The sequence below is a fragment of the Poecilia formosa genome, unplaced genomic scaffold, assembly GCF_000485575.1.
Source record: "Poecilia formosa unplaced genomic scaffold, Poecilia_formosa-5.1.2 Scaffold164, whole genome shotgun sequence".
Taxonomy (NCBI): Eukaryota; Metazoa; Chordata; class Actinopteri; order Cyprinodontiformes; family Poeciliidae; genus Poecilia; species Poecilia formosa.
This window is the reverse complement of record NW_006800103.1, coordinates 963,108-970,313: the sequence shown is the minus strand read 5'-3', so window position 1 is coordinate 970,313 and position 7,206 is coordinate 963,108.

The following is a 7,206-nucleotide window of genomic DNA, read 5'->3' as shown; positions in this document are numbered from 1 at the left end:
AAGCGAATGTGATAACCACTACACTACAGAAACTCATGCTTTCTGTAGTGTTCCTGGTAGATGATCCAAATTTTGTTAGAGACTAACGTCAATGATTGGCATGGAACAATGTCAAATACTTAAACCACAGATCCTCTCAGAGAGCACAGTAACTTGGTGAACAAACTGTCAGACTTATACTTGTGCCCAATTTCACATTACAGTCCATAAACTAAGTCTGGGATCAAAAAGTTGTATTGAAGATGTCATTAGCAGACAAAATGGTTCTACAGAGACTTGGCTAAATGGCTATAAAATAAAATCAATACTTATTTTAATTAATTTTAATATTTTAATTCTCTGGGAATTAAAATATTATGTATGTTGTTTGGAAAAACATTAGAATATAAGCACTTTTATAAAATCTTCATTGTGGCAAGATCATGTAAGTTCTTCTTAAATCCATGGAAACCCAACAGTTTGTAAGGTAGGTGAGTTAGCTCAGCAGGTTAGAGCACAGTGCTGGTAATGCTGAGGTCGTTGGTTCAAACCCCATATGGGGCAATTCATGTCTAAGGTCTTTCAGACAATCAACACTTCAAACTAAATAAGGGTTGAAAAATAAAATCAACACTTTACAATAAAAAAAGGTTCAAAAATAAAATCAACACTTTAAAATGGTTCAAAAATAAAATCAACACTTCAAAATAAAGGGTTCAAAAATAAAATCAACACTTCAAAATAAAGGGTTCAAAAATAAAATCAACACTTCAAAATAAAGGGTTCAAAAATAAAATCAACACTTTACAATCAAAAAAGTGTAAAATTTTGAACCATTTTTAATGGTTCAAAAATAAAATCAACATCTCAAAATTAAAAATGGTTCAAAAATAAAATCAATACTTGAAAATAAAAAATGGTTAGGAAGCGCATTAGAGACCTTTAGTTGAAATGGAGCGTTAAATTCAAGTCTCCATTACAGACCAGAGAAAACTAAAGAGAATGCAACGTTGTGTTAACCCATTTGAGGAGCTGTAGTTTATCTTGAGGAAATAAATGACAATGCAAAAGTTAATTAGACTGTAACATGCGCAGTCCGCTGTCAACCACTGCGGAACGCGAAGAATTAGAAACCGCTGGAAGTAACTCATCCAGCGGATTTAACAAATGAAACCTTCTTGGTTCACGTTACCCAGGAGAGCGGCGCTCTGGAGGAGCTGCAGATGACACATGTGCTCTAGGACATCTGTGATGTTATCGTAACAGATCTTTGCAGTATTTGTTAAACAGGCAGCATTATGTATATTCCAGCCACATAGTATCATTTTACAGAACAATCAAGTAATTTTTACTTTCAGTTAAAAAAAATGTATAAACTATGACTTAAAAGAAACTTGACTTTGTAATTTAATGGCTTTAAAGTGGGCTTCCATCTCTTTGAAAAAAAAAGCCTTCAGTGTTGGAAAGCACTCTGCCTTCAGGAAGTCATCACACATTGTTCCTCTATTAACTATTTAACAAAGTGTTTACCAGCGTTGCATTGTGCCCGAATGGTTGCCACAGGAGATTAAAGGATTTCTCAAATATGCATGAAAGAATCAAAGCAAAACTCTAGTATGTTTCAATGAGGGAATAACAGGTCAAAAAAGTTGATTTTACATCATTCTGCCCCTTTAAGTGAATGGGATGTATTTGGTAAATAGGGTTTATTCTGCAGGACTAGAACATTCTCCTGAGTCAGTCAGTTGAGGACCAGATTGTTAGCACCTCATATGAAAATTTAATTTTAAAAGTATTTAACTTTGACACTGCTTTTTTAGGTTTTAGATGCAAACACAGTGATTACAAAACCATCAAAAAACTACCAGTGTAAAAATTATAAGCACCTCTGATGCTGTTTATCCTTTGTGCATCGTACCGCCTGTACTAATTTAGTTTTCAAAAAGACTCATGGAATCAATCACATTCTTCTACATCAAATCTTAAGATCCTACTTCTGGATGTTCATCTTCAGTCCGCCTCACAGATCAGGGCTTCGTGCATGTCAGTCAGTAACATGTTTGGCTTTAAGGCATTTCTTCACCAGCAGCAACATATGTTCATGAGTGGTCATAATTCTTTCTACCTTGACAAGATTACAAGTTCCAGATGCACTGAAGCCACCACCGTGTTTTATTGTGGAAATGTTCTGTAGGTTATCCTCTACCCTTTTTTCCAATATTTCCCAAGCAATACCACTATGGCCAAAGAGCTCAAGTTTCAGCTAATCTGGCCAAAGACCATTTTAGCAGCTTATAAAACTACGTTTTAAAAGTTCTCTGTAAACGTTGCTGGATTTTGGCTCCCTCCTCTATAAAACATTGACTTTGTTCATTGAGGTTTGTACGCACATCATTTCCGTCAGACTGAGGTTTGGACTTTGATTTCTCATAGTTTCACTTTGTGCACATGTGACTGTGGCTCAGTAGATTGGGTAGTCAGCTTGTAAGCGATCCTTCAACTTAATTACTCAGCAACATTGTTCAGCAACATTATTGTAAGAAGACACATCTTCCTTCTGGGTCCCAAAGTCAACATACCTACTGAAAACCACAGGAGGAATGGCCAGAACCAGAACTTAAATCAGACAATTCAATTGATTTAAAATTAACAGAAACTCTTTTATTACTATTTCTTTTAATTTACCAAAGTGTTGCTTTATATAAAGTACATATCTCTAATAGTTTCTTGCATTAAAAATAGTATAACTGCTGGAATTTTTGGGTGGCTAACGAACATCTGAAGACTTGAAAAAAGTAGACCCAGTGACGTCTATCAGGACAGATGAGACCAAAGTAGAGATGTCTGGTTTCATGCTTAAAGAAAATTAGACAACAGATAATGAGATTTTCTGCCTAATTTGAGCTTCTTTCAGAATGAGCTGTTTTATCGCTGGGGTTGCTAGGTAACAGGCTGGGCTTTCACTGGGGTTGCTAGGTAATGGGCTGGGTTTTAGCTGGGGTTGCTAGGTAACGGGCTGGGTTTTTGCTGGGGTTGCTAGGTAACAGGCGGGGCTTCCACTACCGTTGCTAGGTAAGAGCTTGGCTTTGCTGGGGCAGTTCCTGCTGATTTGAAGTTTTTGGAAAAGCTCATTTTCCAGACACCAAGAAAACAACAACAACAAAAAAACGGCTTTATGTTTTTTTTTTTAATCTCTTAGGTTGTTTTTAGAAGGAATGCAGACCCAAGTAGAAGTACAACAGCACACAAAATGTGAAGTTTGAGTAATACGTCTCCTTTGAGCTATTGCTGCCAACTTTGGCTCAATAAAGTATAAAATCATTGTTTGTACATAGGCTTCCCCATAACTTTACCTAAGAAAAATGTAAACTTCAAATGTTGATATATATTAAAATGTTTAAGTTTCACAGTTGCATAAGGGGATAAAAGAACCTAAACATAATTTTACAAATGACCCGAGATTAACTTTATTACCTGACTAAAATAGGATAACTGTAAGAAAGTTGAAGAAAAAAGAGCCTAACAAATTAGGTCATTCTTGAATTTGTAGGGATGTTAACAGAGTAATAGCATATTTGCTTTTTCTCTCATTAGTATCAAGAAAGCTTATTTGCCATTTTCTTGATTGTTAAAATAGTTCTCTCACATGAAAAAGAGTTCCTTGTTTATTTATATCTATGCTTTGGTTTTAGTCTCCAGGAAGTTTAGGTGGGACATTGTAGCACCTCCAGCCTCCACCCTCAACACTTTCACTAACACGTCGGAGTAAACACACCTCAGATCCCAGCGAAACAGGGAAGGAAGTTAGTGGAGCTTACCCAGGTCTGCTGATGAGAAGATAAGATGTTGGCACAGAAGGTCTGTGTGTCTATGTGTGCTTTTGCTTGTAAAATCAGTAATTATGTGTCTGCATATGATATAGAGAGAAGTGTTTCATAGTTATTAACTTTTGTCTTAATTTTTGTAAGTTTTTATTCACGATTTATTGAATTTCTACTGAAGCTTTAGCAATACTAGATATGTGTATATGACTGTGGAATCTTTGGGCTGAGAATTAAAAAGAAAAGGGTGAAAATAAAGTTTGGTGCTACAGAAACCAATTCACACAGTACATTACAACAAAGTTCTCTATTAGCAATCCAACTCCCTTCCTGCCATTCAAACCCTTTTGACTTATGACCTCTGTGTGTGTGTGTGTGTGTGTGTGTGTGTGTGGGGGCTGTGTGTGGAGGGAAGTGGGGGGTACTGGCTGAACCAGTTGCTTAGATAACAGCACAATGAAACACAGCGAGTGTGTGCATTTAGACAGGAAATGGGCTTTTAACAATTTCCATTTAGAATAAATCAGACTCCAAGGGTGTCTATAGACAGCCTTCTTTATTCTTCTCTATTTGGATAAGAAGGAAATGTATTTAGTGACATCACTTGTGCATTCTTGTTGATCTTTGCACTTTGAACATTGGAAAAAGCTGTTCACTGAACAGTTAACTCCTACCTTCACAATGCATCCCGATTTTCATGTCTTTCCGTTGTTTTGCTGGAATGTTGAGAGTTTTTGATTTTTATGAGGCCGGCATTTATTCCTAAGATATTAAAGTTTTAGCAAACAGAAGGAATGGTTTAATAATGAGACTATTGTACTGTAGCATATTGAAATATTACTTTTTTTATTAATAAGGTCAAACTGTTTGTCCAGTACCATGGACAGCAGCACCAGAGGTTAGATTTAATTTAGACTGTAGGGCTGCTGATGTTCACTGGGAACAGCAAGACTCTAAACTGAGGTATTTTTAATCTGACACTTTCAACAAAATTTGAAACCCTATTTGCAAAATAAATATATTGTGTCTAACATGAGAAGGAAATAAGCTTGTCCTTTTAGTGTTTTTCAATCACTCTTAATTTCCTCGGTCTGGCCAGAGACAATTCAGAGGAGAGAAACTAAAGAGTTTGAGGAGGAATACCACTTGAGAAGCAAAGTAAAAAAAAAAAAAAGTATATTAATGAGAGTAATATTTGTGTGTACTGCACAAACAGTCATTCCTGGTAGCATATTTTCTTCTACAGAGATTTAAATTCAAAATATGTTGACATTTTCTGGAAACAATTTGAATCAAAAATAAAACAAAATAGATATCCGCCAAAGGTTGTGGCTTTGCCCTCAAACATTACAGGTTACAATTTAATGACATGAAGAAAGGTTTAAGATGCTGGCTGGTCTAGTATGACTGTGGTGTGTAAACATAAGACAAAAATGACCCGTAATTTTGATTTTGGGAGTAAGTTGTCTGGCAGGGCCACAACAGACTAGTAGATGGGTTTGAAAATGATACTACAGATTGGACCAACCAGATATAGTAACTGGAAAAAAAGTGTGATAAAAAAATTACTGATGAAAATATTAATCGGCTTGCATCGATCCACAGACATGTGTGATACAAGCCTTATCGATTGATAAGGCAGCTTTAAATTTCAGCAATTTATAAGGAACATTCTAATTATACCGGATTTTATCAGTTAAATTCATAAATATTAATGTATTCATGCAAAAAAAATAAAATAAATAATTTATTGATCAAACAGCGCTTACTGTAGACCAGCACTATAACAGCTAAGCTAAGAAAATTAGAAGCAGAGTTGTTCAGGTGAATTTGGGTACATAGGAAATAAGTTAGTTTCCACCGCAAAGTCAATAAATTCTCCTCGTAATATTACGTTATTACTTTCTTTCATTCTTTCCTGTGAAAGGTAATACAAATGGATCCAGATTACTGTAAAACCATTGAAACAAGGCCATACAGCATATGATTTACGGACCTCCAATCATTCTACTGCCACATTCAATATGGCGGCGACGCAACGTCGGACTCAGCGTTCAATGAGGCCTCCACTTATTCTTTTTCACGCCTATGGGCGCGGGTACGTGACCGCACAACTGGCAAACATGGCAGAGCAAGTGGAACAGATACATTCACTGACTCACTGTAAATCTACGGTTTGGCAACACTATGGATTTTACATGAGAAACGAACAGCTTGAAGAACCAAAAGCGATTTGCAAAATGTGCCACGCTGCTGTCAAATACACTGGAAGCATGACTAACCTTATAATACTTGAAACAACATGGAATCCAGCGTGGAGACGCCTATCAGTTCACCGTCTTCAGAGGCAGATTCACGTCGTTCTTCTTCCTTCAGATCCACTCATGGTGAGGCTCGTATTTCATCTTTTTTCAGTGGACAACTAGCTTTTAACTCCACTCCTGCACAAGCTATAGCAGATGCTATGGACTCCTTGTATGTTATTGTTTACATCCAGAGTCTTCGCGCATGCGCACAATGCTGGATGGCCAAAAGACTAGCCTTTTACATGGCATCCATAGCCACGCCGCCGCGGTAGAACAATTCCGTGAACTAAATGACACCTGGAGATGTATGATTCATTCAGTGCAGAGCGCCACAGCAAAGGGGGAAATACCGCAGAAGAACCGTCGAAGAAACAACTCAAAACCGCTAGTATTCGGGGGGTTTTTTTAATATTTTTTTTATCGCTCTGTGTCGGCTACACTACGCGCAGACTCGTTGCCATAGCAACTGACAACAACGTCAGGATTCAACACTGAAAGACGCTCAAATATTTCCCTCACAAAGATTATTTTACATATTTTTGTAAAGAACCATTCTTTAGCAAATTATTGAAATTTGAATTGCTTAATTCATTTTTATTAATGAAAAAATATACAAACAATATATTTGTCTGCTAAGTTCATTTAAATCGAGATGCATCATGATGAGGACGTAAATCTTTCTTAATTGAATCGCTGGTTGATGGATGAGGAGGAATCTTAAACTGAGCTGAGTATTGGATCTTAGCTTGTTAATCCAGCTGTGTATCCTATCAGGTAGAGATCAGAGATTCTCCATCCCTGCAAAATAGGTTTTAAAATAGGTGGGGGAAAAATTGGGGGTATTCTAAAACCATGTTTTGATAATTCACAAACATGGTTTGTGAATAATGTGCTTTTTTAATGTGTAAAAAGCACATTAAAATTATTTAAATGATATGTTTAATTTTTTTGCAGACTATTGCTTACAGATTGGGTTTAGTTTAGCTTAAATCTGAAACGCAGCTACCTGCAGCTAAATCCCCAAACCTACAGGATCAAAAGTTTGATTAAAAATCTCTGTGGAGGCATTTTAATATGGCAGCTGCACCAACATGTTACAG